Source organism: Scyliorhinus torazame, chromosome 7 (genome assembly GCF_047496885.1).
Source record: "Scyliorhinus torazame isolate Kashiwa2021f chromosome 7, sScyTor2.1, whole genome shotgun sequence".
In the NCBI taxonomy this organism is placed as follows: Eukaryota; Metazoa; Chordata; class Chondrichthyes; order Carcharhiniformes; family Scyliorhinidae; genus Scyliorhinus; species Scyliorhinus torazame.
The window spans coordinates 136,188,702-136,207,501 of record NC_092713.1 but is presented as its reverse complement, the minus strand read 5'-3'; the positions used below and the strand labels follow the sequence as shown (position 1 = coordinate 136,207,501).

Sequence of the window (18,800 nt, the reverse complement as noted above, 5' to 3'; positions counted from 1 at the left end):
TATTGGGGTGACAGCTATTGGAAGGCATCTTTAATTGTATAGTAATTGTATTCAGTTGCTTCCAGGTTGTGGTCATTAAATGGAGGTTCACTTGAGCTCCAATAAATAAATAGGAAGAAACAAACTGGTGATTGAGTTAAGAATACATGTTTGTCATGTGTTTCTCTATAAATATATGTTTATAGAAGTGCACAAAATTGGCTCAAGTTCTATTATTCACCACCTGGCTTCCTGAAGTATAACAGACATTTACTGCAAGGTGTAGAGTCACAGAATAATACAGCACAAGAGAGGCCGGCCACTGAGTCTGCATCAACAAAAACTATGCGAAATCTACACTAATTCCACTTTCGAGCACTTGAATGTTATGACATTTCAAGTGCTTATTCACATACTTTTTTTTTTTAAAAAGGTTGTGAGGCTCCTGCCTCTACTACTCTCCCAGTGCTTTCCTGACTCCCATCTTCTGGGGGAAAAGGCTTTTTCTCATTTCTCCTCTAAACCTCCTGCCCTTCACCTTAAAATTATGCCCCCTCATTACTAACCCTTTAACTAAGGGGAACAGCTGCTTCCTATCCACCCTGTCCAGACCCCTCAATCTCTCATCTTTCCTCCGTCAGCCTTCTCTGTTCTAAAGAAAACAACCCAAGCCTATTCGCCCTCTCTTCATAGCTCAAATGCTCCAACCCAGGTAACATCCTTGTGAATCTCCTCTGCACCCTCTCCAGTGCAATCACGTCCTCCCTTTGGTGAAGTGACCAGAATTGCACACAGTACTCCAGCTGGGGCCTAACTAAAGTTTGGTACAGCTCCAACATAACTTGCCTGATTTTACAAACTATGCCACAACTGATAATAACATTCACACATCCAGGGTCACATCACACACCAGTTTAGAGGGAAAACTAGCTACTGCCAAAGCTCTCGATCCCCAACTGCTGAAATAATCACATTGTACAGTATATTGAGTTCATGATGTAGTCAGAAAGATGCTAACAATGCCCTAGTTTTATAGTATATTCTTATCTCACACCTTACCACTTAAGAGTTTCTGATATTTGCTGCTCAGCTAGTTCTGGCTCAAGTCACATATGAAATGTGGGAATTGAGTAAAGGAAGAAAAGAATGAGGAGGTGTGATACTCCAAGTTCACGCCCCAGACACTGAATAATTAATTGGAAGAGAGTCAAATCCTTATGGCAAAAAAGAGCAGGCATGATTTACATAACTCCTTTCATGTCCTCAGGATGTCTCAAAGTGCACACGACCATGCAACAGCCTGGAAGGTACTGAGCAGACCCTGTTACATGTAAATACGGAATGTGCACAGCCATGCAAAAAAAAATTAGAGGGACCGCAAAAGCTGGCCATGCAGAAAGGGACACTGATTCACAGCCCAATAAGTATGTTTGAAATATAGGCACTTATGCAGGGAAACAGACAATCAAATGCAGGTCTGAAGAGCACTGCGGCCTCACTGTGCTGAGGTCCTAGGTTCGATCCCGGCTCTGGGTCACTGTCCGTGTGGAGTTTGCACATTTCTCCCCGTGTTAGCATGGGTTTTGTCCCCACAACCCAAAAATGTGCAAGCTAGGTGGATTGGCCACGCTAAATTGCCCCTTAATTGGAAAAAATGAATTGGGTACTCAATTTATTTTTAAATGCAATCCTATTACTGGAACCTGAAAAGATATGAGTCAATGTTAGTAGGTATTCCTCCTAATTAACACTACAATTGGATGCCCTAACAGGATGTTCCTTGTTGGACAAGTGGAAACTGACCACAGTAGTATTCTGCCATAGCTTTCTTCTTCCATAAACTCCATTTTGTTGGAAATGACTCCATCTCACTCCCCAGGTACTGTCAAGCTCCAATGGGCTGTACAGGATCTTGGATGTTCTGTTTGATCCAAAGTTATAATTGACACTCCCATCTCCACAATAATACTCGCCTCTGCTCTGCAAACACCATACTCTGCCTTCAACCATACTTCAAGACACCTCAAAGCTCCATTTCTGTAATGGCCTCAGATTTCTCATCAGCTCCAACTTGTCCAAAACTAAGATTTGTTTCTTGCTCTGGACTAGGTCCAGGTCACCCAACAACCCATCCTTATACTAGTTCCCAATTTCCCAAGACATTAAAGTTTAAAATTGCAATTCCCTTCTCCAAATCCCTTCATGACCCTATCACATGATCACTACAAACTCTTGCACTCTCAGACCTCCAACTCTGGTCTTTGGTATATTTTGCACTCCCTTCATCCAGGCAGATCTTTCAGTCAACCCAGGATTGAACTAAGGAGTTTCCTCTCTATGTCACTGCCTCATCACTTCACTCACCTTTAAAACACCTTCCCAACCTCTCCTAACTATCCCAATATTATCTATCTGTTTTATTTCTCTCCTGAGTAAAGTACCATGCAATATTTTTTACTTTAAAAGGTGTTATTTAAATACAAGTTGCAATGGTGGTAAAGTTTTCACCAGCTTAAAATCCAATTGTACTCCTGCACACTACAAATTTAGTGTCTGCTGACATCACTTTGCCAGCCAATGAGCTGGAGGTAAACTGGAACTTTGAATTTATATGGCCTATTTGTGGCCAAAATTAATGAGCAACATCCAGTGAAGCAAGTGAAATAGTGAAACTGGAATAGAGAACAAAATCAAACCAATAAATCACATTAGTAAAGACAGGAAATCGGAGATTATTAGATAAAAGATCGAGATAGCCATGGGGTAAATGAGTAACTGTAGAAAATTGCTCTTTTTAGATTTGACGAACAAACCAGGGCAAGTAAGCAACCTGAAAGTAAAACACTCGAGGGTCCCACAAGCATCTGTATAGAATAAAAGTCAAAAACAAAAGATTTTCAGTGGCATTATGTAGGGGCACACATACATGAAGTGGCTCCCGCTAGGGTACTGCTCTTTTAGTCCATTTCGCTTGGTCTCAGGGGTATTTTTCCCTTAAAAACCCACTTGTTTAATGGGATAGGGTACGGTGACATAAACCAAGGGGAAAAAGCCTGAAAGTAGAAGTTTGTCAACTGAATCAGAGGCTTCTTGGTGGAGAAAATGGTGATGGCAGCCTCTGGGACTACGGCCCCTCAACTAAGGCCAAGTTGCTTACTAGCACCTTGGCAGCATAATTTGACAAACACTGGCAGGTTGCATGAGGGGACCTCCACAAATAAGATGCCTTGGCTACCATTAGTTTGGCGTTGGAGAGGACCAATGAAACGGTAAAGGCACATGGAGTAACAATTCAAAACATGGGAGGTGGCCCTTTCAAGGATAGTGACCAGATTGCTGTCTGGAAATGGAGATGTCTCTGACGCCACGCACTGAAGGCCAAAATGAATGATTTGGAGAATTGCTCCAGGAGGCAAAATATCTGGATTGTGGGATTGCCAGAGAGGATGGAATGTCAACTCCCAGAGTATTTTGCAAAGATGCTTGGGAGGATGGTGGGTGAGGCTAGACCACATCCCCTCCAGAGCTGGACCATGCCCACCGGCACTTCGACAAAAGCCTTGTCACAGCAAACCAGTGAGCAGTAATCGTGACATTTCACTGCTTCCAAGAAAAAGAGTGGATCTAAGATGGGGCAAGGGAGCATGGCAACTACAAACGGAAAGGCCACACCACCAGCTTTTATGAGGAGTGGGAGTGGAGCTGGCAAAGAAGTAGGTAACGTCCAGCAAGGCCAACTCCTCCACTGTATAAAAGTGGAGTCCGGTTTGGGGTGGCCTATGTGGCGTGGCTAAGATTGACTTTTGAGGGAAAAGACCATTTTTTTTTCATGCGCCAAGGGAAGCGGATTCCTTTCTAAAGAAGCATGGCTGGGCACAATGTAATTGATGCTTTTGAATATTGGAGATGGGCATGATCATATGGGGAATTGTTGGGGTTCCTTGTTCATGCTTGTATTTTTCTGTAATTTGGTGCAGTGAGGTAATTCGGTGAAGAGTGGGAGGAGGTTTTTTTTCCCGACTGTTTTGTTCTCTCTCTTTCTTCGGGCCTAATTTTGGGAACCGTTCGGAGGAGGAGGAGCAGTCTCTGAGAGTATAAAAACCTAGCGGTAACTTCCTGTTTTCCAGTTTCCCCCCCCCAAAAGTGACGTCAGAGGGAAGCTGTGATCTGATTGGTTGATACCAAATCTGCCCCAAATTTAAAAAAAAACAGCAAAACCCGGAAACTTAAATTAAACTAATTAATTAATTAGTGATGGCTGGTCAGGTGATGTGCTTGAGCTGCTTAATGTGGGAGCTGGCAGATCCCATTGAGAGCTGCAGCGACCACATCTGCAGTAAGTGTTGGCTGCTCGAAGAGCTCCGGCTCAGAGTTGATGAGCTGGAGTCTGAGCTTCAAACACTGAGGCACATCCGGGAGGGGGAGACTTACCTGGACAGTGTGTTTCAGGAGGTAAGTAGTTTAAATCCTGCCAGGGACAGCAGGGTGTGACTGCAAGTCAGGCAGGTAAAGGGAACCAGCGGTCAGGAACTCAGGAGCCTCAGCCCTTGACCCTGTCCAACAGGTATGAGGCACTTGCTCCCTGTGTGGATGGCGAACAGGGCTGCAGGAAGGATGAGTCAGCTGACCAAGGCACCATGGTTCAGCAGGCCATTCAAGGGGAGGGAGTAAATAGGCAAGTTGTAGTTGTAGGGGATTCTATCAGGGGGATAGATAGTATGCTTTGTGAGCAGGATAAAGAGTCCCGCATGGTATGTTGCCTGCCCGGTGCTAGGGTGCGGGACATCTCTGACCGGCTTGAAACGATACTGGAGAGGGAGGGGGGAGGATCCAGTTGTTGTGGTCCATGTCGGTACCAACAACACAGGCAAGTCTAGAAAAGAGGACCTATTTAGAGATTATAAAGAGCTAGGATTCAAATTAAAAAACAGGTCCTCAAGGGTCATAATCTCCGGATTACTGCCCGAGCCACATGCAAATTGGCATAGGGAGGCAAGAATATGGGAAGTTAACACGTGGCTGAAAGAGTGGTGTGAGAAAGAGGGGTTCCTTTTCATGGGACACTGGCATCAGTTTTGGGACGGGGGGGACCTATATCGTTGGGATGGTCTCCACCTGAACCGAGCTGGGACCAGTGTTCTGGCGAAAAGAGTAAATAGGGTGGTCAAAAGGGACGGTCAATAGAGAATTAAAGGTGCTATATTTAAATGCGCGCAGTGTACGGAACAAGGTAGATGAGCTTGTGGCCCAGATTGTGACTGGCAGGTATGATGTGGTAGGCATCACAGAGACGTGGTTGCAGGGAGTTCAGGACTGGCATTTAAACATCCAGGGATTCACAACCTATCGAAAAGACAAGAGAGGTGGGCAGAGGGGGCGGGGTTGACTTGTTAATTAGGAATGAAATTAAATCAATAGCACTAAACGACATAGGGTCAGATGATGTGGAGTCTGTGTGGGTAGAGTAGAGGAACCACAAAGGCAAAAAAAACATAATGGGAGTTATATACAGGCCTCCTAACAGTGGTCAGGACCAGGGGCACAAAATGCACCACGAAATAGAAAGTGCATGTCAGAAAGGCAAGGTCACGGGGGATCATGGGGGACTTCAATATGCAGGTGGACTGGGTAAATAATGCTGCCAGTGGACCCAAGGAAAGGGAATTCATTGAATGTTTACAGGAGGGCTCTTTGGAACAGCTTGTGATGGAGCCCACGAGGGGACAGGCCATTCTGGACTTAGTGTTATGTAATGAGCCAGGCTTGATTAAAGATCTTAAAGTAAGGGAACACTTAGGAGGCAGTGATCATAATATGGTAGAATTCAATCTCCAATTTGAAAGAAAGGTAGAATCAGATGTAAAGGTGTTACAGTTAAATAAAGGTAACTACAGGGGCATGAGGGAGGAACTGATGAAAATCGACTGGGAGCAGAGCAGAGTGGGAAAGACAGTAGAACAGCAATGGCAGGAGTTTCTGGGGGTAATTGAGGACACAGTACAGAGGTTCATCCCAAAGAAAAGAAAGGTTATCAGAGGGGGGATTAGGCAGCCATGGCTGACAAAGGAAGTTAGGGAATGCATCAAAGCAAAAGAGAAAGCCTATAATGTGGCAAAGAGTAGTGGGAAGTCAGAAGATTGGGAAGGCTACAAAAACAAATAGAGGATAACAAAGAGAGAAATAAGGAAAGAGGGGGTCAATTATGAAGGTAGGCTAGCCAGTAACATTAGGAATGATAGTGAGTTTCTTTAAATACATTAAAAACAAACGGGAGGCAAAAGTAGACATTGGGCCGCTCCAAAATGACGCTGGTAATCTAGTGATGGGAGACAAGGAAATAGCTGAGGAACTAAATAAGTACTTTGCGTCAGTCTTCACAGTAGAAGACATGAGTAATATCCCAACAATTCAGGAGAGTCAGGGGGCAGAGTTGAATATGGTAGCCATCACAAAGGAGAAAGTGCTAGAGAAACCAAGAGGTCTAAAAATTGATAAATCTCCGGGCCCAGATGGGCTACATCCTAGAGTTCTAAAGGAGATAGCTGAAGAAATAGTGGAGGCGTCAGTTATGATCTTTCAAAAGTCACTGGAGTCAGGGAAAGTACCAGAGGATTGGAAAATCGCTGTTGTAACCCCCCTGTTCAAGAAGGGAACAAGGTAAAGTAAGGGGAGGTCGTGCCTGACAAACCTGTTAGAGTTCTTTGAAGAGATAACAAATAGGTTAGACCAAGGAGAGCCAATGGATGTTATCTATCTTGACTTCCAAAAGGCCTTTGATAAGGTGCCTCACGGGAGACTGCTGAGTAAAATAAGGGCCCATGGTATTCGAGGCAAGGTACTAACATGGATTGACGATTGGCTGTCAGGCAGAAAGCAGAGAGTTGGGATAAAAGGTTCTTTTTCGGAATGACAACCGGTGACGAGTGGTGTCCCGCAGGGTTCAGTGTTGGAGCCACAGCTGTTCTCTTTATATATTAACGATCTAGATGACGGGACTGGGGGCATTCTGGCTAAGTTTGCCGATGATACAAAGATAGGTGGAGGGGCAGGTAGTATGGAGGAGGAGAGGGGGGGGGGAGGGGGGGGGGGGGGAGGGGGGAGGGGGGGGGAGGCTGCAGAAAGATTTAGACATTTTAGGAGAGTGGTCCAAGAAATGGCTGATGAAATTCAACGTGGGCAAGTGCGGGGTCTTGCACTTTGGAAACAAGAATAGAGGCATGGACTATTTTCTAAACGGTGACAAAATTCATAATGCTGAAGTGCAAAGGGACTTGGGAGTCCTAGTCCAGGATTCTCTAAAGGTAAACTTGCAGGTTGAGTCCGTAATTAAGAAAGCAAATGCAATGTTGTCATTTATCTCAAGAGGCTTGGAATATAAAAGCAGGGATGTACGTCTGAAGCTTTATAAAGCATTAGTTCGGCCCCATTTAGAATACTGTGAGCAATTTTGGGCCCCACACCTCAGGAAGGACGTACTGGCACTGGAGCGGGTCCAGCGGAGATTCACACGGATGATCCCAGGAATGGCAGGCCTAACATACGATGAACGTCTGAGGATCCTGGGATTATATTCATTGGAGTTTAGGAGGTTGAGGGGAGATCTAATAGAAACTTACAAGATAATGAATGGCTTAGATAGGGTGGATGTAGGGAAGTTGTTTCCATTAGCAGGGGAGAGAGACTAGGACCCGGGGGCACAGCCTTAGAATAAAAGGGAGTCACTTTAGAACAGAGATGAGGAGAAATTTCTTCAGCCAGAGTGGTGGGTCTGTGGAATTCATTGCCACAGAGGGCGGTGGAGGCCGGGACGTTGAGTGTCTTTAAGACAGAAATTGATAAATTCTTGATTTCTCGAGGAATTAAGGGCTATGGAGAGAGAGCGGGTAAATGGAGTTGAAATCAGCCATGATTGAATGGTGGAGTGGACTCGATGGGCTGAATGGCATTACTTTCGCTCCTCTGTCTTATGGTCTTATGTTCTTGTTTGGGTTGAATATTTTGCAAGTTTGACTTGGGTAAGGGATTTAGTTTTGTGGGCTTTTGCTATATTTGTTCTAACTGTTATGAAAATATATAGCTCCCTGTTGGAGTACTATGTTTTAGGGTGCTTATATTTTTGCATCTTTATTCGGTAAGCATTTTTCTTCACTCCAGGCAGGAGCCGCCCTGCTAGCTAAAGAGTTAGCTAACAGGACCAGTGCTGAGGGGTTGACTGCAACTCATTGTATTAGTTCTGTTTTAGATAATGAGCTTAATGTTTTTGTTCTGTTGGGGGTTAGGTTTATAAGAAGTACGTTTTAGTGGTTTATGTTTGCATATTTGTGGCCAAAATTAAAAAGCAACATCCAGTGAAGCAAGTGAAATAGTGAAAATGGGGGGGGGGGGGGGGAAGAGAAGTGGTAGTTTGCTGACAGTGACTGTGAATTTTTTTGTTTAATCTTGTTTGTGGGTTTGATGGCCATCTTGGGTGGGCCTGGTTGCTGTACTTTCCATGTAACTGTTGGGTAATCCCTCTTGGTGGAAATGGCTGACTCCGGATCAAGGGCGACTGGGAGGCCCCCAATTAGTTTGGTCACCTGAAATGTCAGGGGGTTGAATGGACCAGCGAAAAGGCCGAGGGCATTTGCTCACCTTAAAAGTTTAAATGCCAATGGGCTGTTTCTGCAAGAGACTATCTTGCGAGTCAGAGGTTAGACAAGGTTGCGGAATGGGTGGTTGGAAGAGGTCTTTCCATCCAGCTTTGATGGTAGGGCCAGGGACCCTGCAATTTTAATCAGTGAAAGGGTTCAGTAATCTGCCGCTAAGATCCTGGCTGGTCCCAACGGTAGACATGTCTCTGGGTATTTGGCAGGCACCTTGCTGGCCCTGGTTAATGCATTTGCTCTCAACTGACATGATACGGAGTTCATATACAAGCTGCGAGCCACCATCCCCGACTTGGATTTGCATCAGTTTTTTTTTTTAATGGAGTGACTTAAACTGTGTTCTGGATCCCAGGACTGGTCGGTTCAATCCAAATCGCTGACCATCAGGGTCATGGCGTTGTTGGTTTTCATGGAACAGATGGAGGGGGAGGCTGATCCGTGGCATTTTTGCACCTGGGTTTTCTCCCATGTCCACCAGGTATATTGGTGTATTGACTTTCTTGTTGCACATAGATTTCTCCTCCCCTGGGGGCAGGTTACTCGCCGATTGAGATTTCAGACCATGCCCCACATTTTGTTTATTTGACACGAGTCAGGTCCATCCCAGCGTACGCCATAGAGATTGGATATGGTATTATTAGCGAATAAGAGATTTTGTCAATGCATGTCCAACACCATTGGGGAATATATTAAATTTAATAAAAGTGAGTGCCTCTCACCTTCTACACTATGGTCATCAGGGATGAGAATTTCCTACAAAGTGCACATGGAAAAGAGAGCAAGGGGGGCAGAGGCTGGTGGACAACATCCTTGAGGTGGACAATCAGTACCCACTTGCCCCAACACAGGAGTTGTTGGCAACCAGGAAAAAGCTGAAGACACAATTTGGATCGACAGATAAGGCAGTGGCCAGTTGCGACGTTCAAGAGATTTATTTTATGAACACAGGTAGAAGGCCTGTCGCCTCTTGCCAAAACTCAATATTCCAAGGATCATTCTGGAATGTAAAGATAACCCATGGCTTGCCCGAGTCCTGACTTCACATATTTCTCTAATGCTCTCCCGTGAGCTCATCTTGCTACCTTGACTCTATTCGCACTGACCTGCTGACTTCCAACTTCCTTTCAGGCCACTGTTTAATGTTAATGGTTTTCTCTCTCCTCCAATACTAATCCCCATTCCTGCAAATCGGTTATCATCCCAGCTCCAAAAACCACCCGTGACCCTTTTCCTCCCAAGCTAATGACCCCCATCTCCAACCTCCCTCCCGTACAAAGTTCTGCAACGTGTTGCTTCCCAAACTTGTGCCTATCTTTCCCACAATTTCATTCATTAATTGTAGAGTCAGGTTTCCATTCCTGCCCAGCACTGAAACAGCTCCTACCAAAGTCAAAAAAGATATTTGGCATAACTATGACTGTACTACTCTTTCTCATTCTTCGCAACCTGTCTGCAGTTGTCAATACTCATCTTTGTGCTATATCTGGACACTATTCAAAAACAGCATACCTATGCAGCACGGTGGTTAGCACTTGCTGCCTGACAGTACCAGGGACCTGGGTGACTGTATGTCTGAAGGGAGTTTGTACGTTCTCCTCGTCTGCATGGATTGCCTCCGGGGTGTTCTGGTTTCCTCCCAGACCAAAGATGTGCAGGTTAGGTGGATTGGCCATAATCAATACGTGGGATTGCGTGGGTAGGGTGGAGAAGTGGACTTAGGAGGGTCAGTGCAGACTCGATGGGTCAAATAGCCTCCTTCTGCACTGTAAGGATTCTATGGATGTGGAACATGTGATGTCGCCCATCTTTACCTCATCGCCACCTTGTTTGCAATGCCTCACTGTTTGCCCAATATCGGCAGAGTAAATATATGCTCCAAAGTATGAGCGAGACTGAAACCATAGTATTTGGTCCCACCATAAAACTTCTATCTCTCGCCACTGACTCCATCCCTCGTCCCAGTAAATAAATGTCTGAGGCTGGGCCAAACTGATCACAACCTTGTTGGTACATTTGACCCCAAGGTGAACTTGCGGTGACACATACAAGTCATCAAGAGTGTCTTCTTACACATCAGTAACACTACCCATCTCTTCTTCCACCTGCAGTGTAAACCCTCATCCACACTTTGTTATCTCTATATTTAACTATAATATTCCAAAACTGTCGTGGCTGACCCCTCACCTTCCAGTCTACAGAAAGTTAAGCTCATCCAAAACTCACTTCCCTTATCTTAGCTCAAACCAAGTTCTGTTCACCCATCACCCTGAGCTTGTTAATTTGCACTGGTTCACAGTTTGGCAATATCTCCATTTTAAAACTTCTCATTCTTGTTTTCAAATTTCTCCACGGCCTCATCCCTCTTTAACTCCATACTCCAGCCCTACAAGCTCTCTGCACTCCTCCAAATTTGACATCTTGTGGATCCCCAATTTTGATCACTTCTTCAATGGTAGGTTGTCAAGACAGTGGGTCGGTTGGCTTTCTGCCCCTTAGGTCTCAAGCTCTGGAGTTCTCTTTGGAAATCTCTCTGTCTCCTTTATGATGCTACTTAAAATATACCTTTAAGCAGGGCTTTGGTCATCAGTCCGGACAGCTTTTCTGTGCCTAAGGGTGTCAAATTTTAATAGCACTCACAAAATACATTGAGATATTTTGCTATGTTAAACGTGCTATACAAATTGTTGCTGAGTTACTAACCATAGCTTTTTGATATTCTTTGGTGACTAGGATTGCCCAATAAAAGGGCTCATCAACAAACCATAAGAGACTTAGAAATTATGAAAAGACAAACTGGAGTTGGTCCGAGCTGTGGAGGAGCAAAGGATTAATATGTCCATTTACATAAATCATTAGAAGTTCATGCGCACAGGTATAAAAAAACCTCAAAAAGATTAATGAAATGTTGCTGTATTTTACTGTTCAGAGTTCATGTTCCCCGAGTCTCCTTCCAGCACGGTCTACCTAACCCTATCCATAAAATCTGCAATCCTTTCTCACTCAGGGGTTTATCCAGGGTAGGGTGGTTTGTGTATGTGTATATCCATGAAAGAATGAAAATTCAAAAGGACAGATGCTTCAATTGCACAAGACCTTGATCAGACACCATCTGGAGTAGTGTTCTGCTTTGGGCAGTGAACCTCAGGAAATATCCCGTGGAAGGGATACAGTGCAAATTCCAGGGGCTAAAGAGTTAAAATATGAGGGTAGGCTCCATAACAATGGCTCGTATTTTCTTCCGTGTAGAGGACTCCTGTGGTTGATCTAATCGAGGTGCTTAAAAACATAAATGATAAAATGTTTGGCGGGAGAATCCAGAACTTAATCTTCAAATTATAGCATTAGGCATGCACTCTTTCACATAATAAATGATTAAAAAGGCACATTGTACAAGTGGCTATGTAAACAGAGGAAGAGAGAGTTATGTTAATTGTTTACAAAATTACTGGTTAGCCTCAGCTGGGGTAACATGCTCACTCTGGGCATCATACTTTCAAATGCCAAGTCTTAGAATAAGTTCAAAGGAGATTAACTTGAACAGTACAGCAGATGAGGGATTGGAGTTATGTGGAGAGTAGAGCAGCTGGAATTGATCTCCTGAGAGCAGGGAAGCTGATGGGGAGATTTAAGTTGTGTTCAAAATCATGAAGGGCTTTGATAGAGCAAATAACGAGAACTTATTTCGAATAGTAGAACGTCGGTGACTAGAGAACACAGATATAACAATTGGCAAAGAACCCGAGGGGAGGTGAGAATTTTCTTTTTAAATAAATGGTGGAAGCAGATTGGATAATTACTTTCAGGAGAGAACTGAATATGGTAAATACTTGATGTGGGAAAAATGTGCAGGAAAAGAGCAGAGAACAGATAGCTCTTTCAAAAAGGCATGATGAGCCAAATGGCCTCCTTCGGAGATGGAATTCTGGAACTCACCACACAAAGTTGAAATTTTGGAGTGAGATCAATAAGATTTTGAAAGGCAACAGTACCAGGGATGCAGGACAGTGGTGTAGAAATAGAAGGTACAGATCATCTCTGTTCAAAATGAATAGGGAAGAACATGATTAACGGGCTGAATAGTTCATGCCTGTTCCTAGTCAAATTGAATACAGTAGGTATGGTACATGATGATGCAAACAACATCTACTAAAGTGCCACTGCTAAAAGTGTTACTGCTGTTAAATACACTGTCAGTAATGATAGAGGGATGGTTATAGGCAAAGGATGAAAGTAAATTGATATTTCTAATTAAGATGAAGCCAGATCTCTCCTCTTCCCCCCTCCCCCCCCCCCCCCCCAAATGATTATGTTGGAACTGCCCTCAATAAGGGTTGGACAATATGAAATTGCCACCGATAGCAGATTGATTGGCAAGATAATACAAACAATTCAGAAAAAGTTTGAGGGTCACTTTAGAAGCATGAACAGATGTCAGGAAAATGCAAATTAACGGAAAAAGGAACATAACTGAAATATACGGAGAGAGAGAGATCCATGTCCAACTTAAGAGAAAGGCAATAAATAACAAGTGCAAAAGTGCTATTGGATAAATATATTTAATGGCAAGCACAAAAGCAAGGAAGGGACAATATATTGGCTAGGTTGTAGTTTTGAGCAATTCATTCTAAAAAAGGAAACAGAATGATTGGAATGGTGCAGCATAAGAATCATTAGAACATAACTGTTCAAAACGAAAATTGTATTTACTGGAGACAAGGACAAGAGATGTAACAGAACCTGTGTAGCTTTCAAAAGGAAATTGAATAAAGACTTGATGGGAAACATTTTGTAGGGCTACAAGGGCAGGGGTGCAAATGGCATCCTTCAGTATCATTTTATTATTCTAAGTCTGTAAAATTATAAAATTACTGCAGTAAGCACATGTACAAGGCACCATCACAAGATTTGTTCTAGAAGAATAAGTAAGCTGTTATGAATTTCTACAGGTATAATTATTACAATAAAGTATCACCACAAATGAATATTTCCATTGGGGAGGTACTGGCATAGTGGCAACATCACTGGACTAGTAATTCATAGGCTTCAAATCCCACCACGGCAGCTGGTGGAATTAACAAATCTGGAATAAAACCTATGGAATAAAACTCTAGTGAGCATTACAATTATCACAGATGGTTGTAAAAACCCATCTGGTTAACTAATGTCCTTTAGGGAAAGAAATCTGCCCTTCTTCTGGTCTGATCTAGATGTCACCCCAGACCCACAGTAGAAATGGCCCACCAAGTCATTCAGCTGAAGAGTAATTGTGGATGGACAACAAACTCTGGCTTTGCTAGTGATGCCCACATTCCAAGAAAGTATTAAAAAATGCAACTATGGTATCAAAGAAGAAATTAGACCCTTAAAAGATTTAAAATACTATTGGCAAGGAGCAGAAAAACAGAAGGAAGACTTGATGTAACGAATGGCTCCCCCAACCAATTGTGCGCCCAGATAGCGAGGTCATTCAACCAAGAAAATGACACAATGGTGTCCGATTCTGTACTCCTCCAAAGAAAATTCTCCTGGACCCAGCAGAATTTAGAAAACAATCTTTTTATTGATGATACTGGGGGATTGGCATAGATCATTTACCTTATCCATTAATATGTGCAAAGCTTTTCAAAATAAAGTTCTGAAGTCAACTGTTTTAATGGCTGCGTCAAAGTGCCAAAAGTTCAAATATTTTTATTCCAAAGCTGATGGCCTAAAATGTTGAGTACATCCACTCGCACAAGTATTTTGAAATGCTTTTCTGATTGACAAAGGATACTGGATATTTTTTGTATGGAATGCTTTAAAACGCTAGTCACTAGAACAATGAACGGCGACGGTCGGTGCAAAATTTCACATTAAAGCCAAGTTAAGGGAGCGCCCTCAAAAAAATTTCAAAGTCATATCCTCGGGCTCACCCAGTTATGCCGCACATCTTGATCACCCAACGAAACATTAAAATATCCAAATACATGCTGCATCCCGCTCAGAAGGCCCCAACATAATCACGCTTCCTCTTCCGTAACTCTGCCTTTCCTCGGGGACAAAGGCATCCTCAAAATGATGGGAGCGGAGCGGCTTGAAACCAAAAACGATAACCAAAATCTTTCACCCAGACATGTTTTCTAAAGCTCGTTACTTTTAAAACGAAAAAAAAAAATCAATCCAAAACTCTGCTGCATTGCTGCAAAGTGTGTGTGTGTGGGGGGGGGAAAGAGAAAGAGGCAAAAAAAAAACACGTCTTCCTCCTTCCTCTCACAAAGATTGTGCAATCTGAAATACCCTTTTGGGTTTGAGGCCGCTGCCGCCACTTTGGTTATTGTTGGAAATCGAGCAGACGATGGAAAACACACGCGCATTGGAGCCCCAGAGTATCCCCGTGGAAAGCGGGGTAGGCCTCGGTGTGGAGTTCGAGAGGCCGGCGGCGGGGCTCCAGGAGGCCCCGCCAAAGCTGCAGTGCGGCAACGCGCGTCGGCCCTCCTGCCACCAGCAATCACAGCGGCGGGGCGGCCGGTGGGTATGGTCAGACCCGGGGGATGCCCGCGGCCTCACCGCGCGCGTGGCGGGGGTAGCCGCCAGACACCCGGACTCGTCTCAGGCGCTGAGCCCGGGGCCGCATTCGTTTTCTTACCTAGGCACCCGCTGTTAGTCTTCGTTTTCTGGATCTCCCTGCTTCAGAAGGGGGGGGGGGGGGCACGGTGTGGGTGAAGAAGGCGGATGTGACCGCACGGGTTTTGAAGAGTCGGTAGTACGATGGCAGAAGCTGTCAGTCAGTCGCTCTCTCGCTTCTTCAATTCCTCCTCCTCCTTTTCTTTCGCACCGCTCCACGACCTCCCTCACATCAGTCGCTGCTCCGGCTCTCAAAGATGGCCGCCCGCCAGCAGCCGGCGCACGAACGACACCGCGCAGTTACGCACGCTGGAACCGACGTCAGCACGCACGCCAGCGCACTTATGTCAGCTCGCTGCCGGCCCCTCCCTGGTCACGAAAGACGTCATTGAGTCACACTGTGCTACAAAGAAGCGAGGGGTTAGTGACTCAGACTGTGGATGATTGGATTGGATTTGTTTATTGTCACGTGTACTGAGGTACAGTGAAATGTATTTTTCTGCAAGCAGCTCAACAGATGAAATGAAAATCGCTTATTGTCACAAGTAGGCTTCAAATGAAGTTACTGTGAAAAGCCCCTAGTCGCCACATTCTGGCGCCTGTTTGGGATCATTAAATACATGAGGAACATACCTCTTCATTCACCTAAGGAAGGAGCAGCGCTCCGAAAGCTAGTGACATCGAAACAAACCTGTGGGACTTTAACCTGGTGTTGTAAGACTTCGTACTGTCTCACCCCAGTCCAATGCTGGTATCTCCACATCATTAAATACATGGGAAGAAAAGGGAATAAAAGAAAATACTAATAGGGGTTTGGTCCCAGAGAGAATAATAAGAACAGAGGAGGAGGCCATTCAGCCCTTCCAGTCCTATCTAGTAGAAACTGTCCTGAATACCGACCTCCAAAACACTTCTAGTTTCGGCAGGACCAAAAAATCTGAAGATAATTTGCGGGGCCCTTCCCACATCGCTCACAGGTATTCTCTACCCCCACAAACAGCCTGCTCATTCTTGATTTAGTGAGGTGAGCCCTATACACTGCCTTCAGCTCTATCAGCCCCAGACTCCCACAAGAAGTCTGGGCATTTACTCTCCGTAGCACCTCACACCGCAGTCCCTCTTTAAACACCATCCCCAGCTTCTCTTCCCATTTCATCTTAATCCCCTGCATGTATACCTCCAGGATCCTCCTGTAAATCGCCGAGGCGACTCCTTTCTCCAGTCCCCCCACTGACAACACTTCTTCCAACAACTAAGGAGCCAGTGCTACCGGGAAGGTTGGGAACACTTTCCATAGCTGCATATATCTAAACCCCTCTCTTGTGTCAATCCATATTTCTCTCCCAACTCTTCTAGACTCACAAATCGTCCCCCAAGAAACAAATCCTTCATTACTTTGATACCCTTCTCTTCCAAACCTCACATCCATCCTTCCTGGCCCAAACACGTGATTCCGCCTAATCAGCATCCCCATTGCCCCAGCCCTCAATTTAAAGTGTAGCGTAAACTGTCTCCAAATCCTCAGTGTAGCCACCACCACCTGACTCCCCGAATACTTTCTTGGGGCCATCAGGAGCGGTGCCGTTGCCGACACCCGCAGCCCCGACCCCCGACAAGAGCCCGCCTCCATCCTTACCCACATTTCCCTCCTTACACCATCCTCTCAGCATTTACCGCCCAATAATAGTAAAGTAAGTTCGGGAGGCCCTTTCGCTTTCCCCTCTGTACTATCACCTTTCTAATCCTGAGGGCATTACCCCGCCCCCTACCCCCGCAAATGAATGAGATCATCAACGTATCCACTCCCTTGAAGAATGCTTTAGAAAGAAAGACTGGCAAACACTGGAACAAAAACTGGAACCGCAGCAACACATTCATTTTAACCGGCCTGCCAATGACAAAGGGAGATTATCCCACCTCGCCAAATCAACCTTCACCCTCCCCACCAAACTAGTAAAGTTAAACTTCCGGAACCCTGCCCAGTCTCGAGCCACCTGTTCTCCCAGAAACTTAAAGTGAGACCTCGCCAAAACGGAATGGCAACCCTCCAACCCCGTTCCCACTCCCAGTGGGGAGATCATAAAAAAATCACTTTTCCCTAGGTTTAACCTGTACCCGGAGATCGCCCCAAACCTCTGAGACAGCTCCATTATACCCACCATCGATATGGGTAGCACAGTGGTTAGCACTGTTGCTTCACAGTGCCAGGGTCCCAGGTTCGATGCCCAGCTTGGGTCACTGTCTGTGCGGAGTCTGCACGTTCTCCCCGTGTCTGGGTGGGTTTCCTCCGGGTGCTCGTTTCCTCCCACAAGTCCCGAAAGACGTGCTGTTAGGTAATTTAGACATTCTGAATTCTCACACAAACGCCGGAATGTGGTGACTGGGGGATTTTCACAGTAACTTCATTGCAGTGTTAATGTAAGCTTATTTGTGACAATAATAAAGATTATTATGAATTTTATTATTACCTTCGGCTCTGAAACGTACAGGAGCAGATCATCTGCATACAGGGACACCCTATGTTCTACCCCGTTTCTCACTATCTCCTTCCACAACACCAAGCTCCTTAAAGCAATGGCCAAGGGTTCTCTCGCCAATGCAAACAAAATAGAGTTCATAGAATTTACAGTGCAGAAGGAGGCCATTCGGCCCATCGAGTCTGCACCGGCTCTTGGAAAGAGCACCCTACCCAGGGTCCACACCTCCACCCTATCCCCATAACCCAGTAACCCCACCCAACACTAAGGGCAATTTTGGACATTAAGGGCAATTTATCATGGCCAATCCACCTAACCCGCACATCTTTGGACTGTGGGAGGAAACCGGAGCACCCGGAGGAAACCCACGCACACACGGGGAGGATGTGCAGACTCCGCACAGACAGTGACCCAAGCCGGAATCGAACCTGGGACCCTGGAGCTGTGAAGCAATTGTGCTATCCACAATGCTACCGTGCTGCCCACAAAGGGGGGTCACGGGGCACCCCTGCCTCGTATCCCGATGCAATGCGAAATATCCCAAATTCAAATTATTCTTACGTACACTAGCCTTTGGTTCCTTATATTGCAGACACACCCATGCCCCAAACTTTGGCCCTTTCCTAAGCATCACCTTACCTTTCACCCTCAGATGTGTCTACTGTAGCATCACTACATCAGCCTTTAAGCTCTTCAAATGTGTGAAAACTTTCGATCTCTTCACTGGTCCCCCTAAACCCCTCACATTCCACATTACTATACTGGCTGGGGATCTCCCACACACCGCAAACCTTCTTATCCACCATCATCATATCTCCGGGTCCTGCCTCTCAGGCCTAACCCGCCCCATCTTTTTGTTACCGTCGAACAATCCCCCACCCCTCCCCCCAAAAAACTACTCCCCTATATCAACCCCTCACACAGTATCACTTCCCTCCCTCTCCCTTTCACATCCCCAGGCCCATCAAAACCTGCCCAACCAGACTTCAACAGCTAAGAACAAAGAACAAAGAAAAGAACAGCACAGGAACAGGCCCTTCTGCCCTCCAAGCCTGTGCCGACCATGTTGCCCGTCTAAACTAAAACCTTCCATACT

At 45.2% G+C, this 18,800-nt stretch overlaps 1 protein-coding gene across 7 annotated transcripts in view; it reads right to left on the bottom strand.

Moving 5' to 3' along the window:
• Positions 1 to 15,512, bottom strand: part of prrc2c (proline-rich coiled-coil 2C) — a 131,872-nt gene extending 116,360 nt beyond the window's left edge. For 4 of the 7 annotated variants that reach the window (XM_072511540.1, XM_072511545.1, XM_072511546.1 and 1 more), the window contains exon 1: positions 15,250 to 15,512. The gene's annotated coding sequence lies outside the window, so the exon portion shown is untranslated. The remainder of the gene's footprint in view (positions 1 to 15,249) is intronic. The other 3 variants (XM_072511542.1, XM_072511543.1, XM_072511544.1) reach the window with 1 other exon arrangement.
• Between the last annotated feature and the right edge of the window lie 3,288 nt (positions 15,513 to 18,800).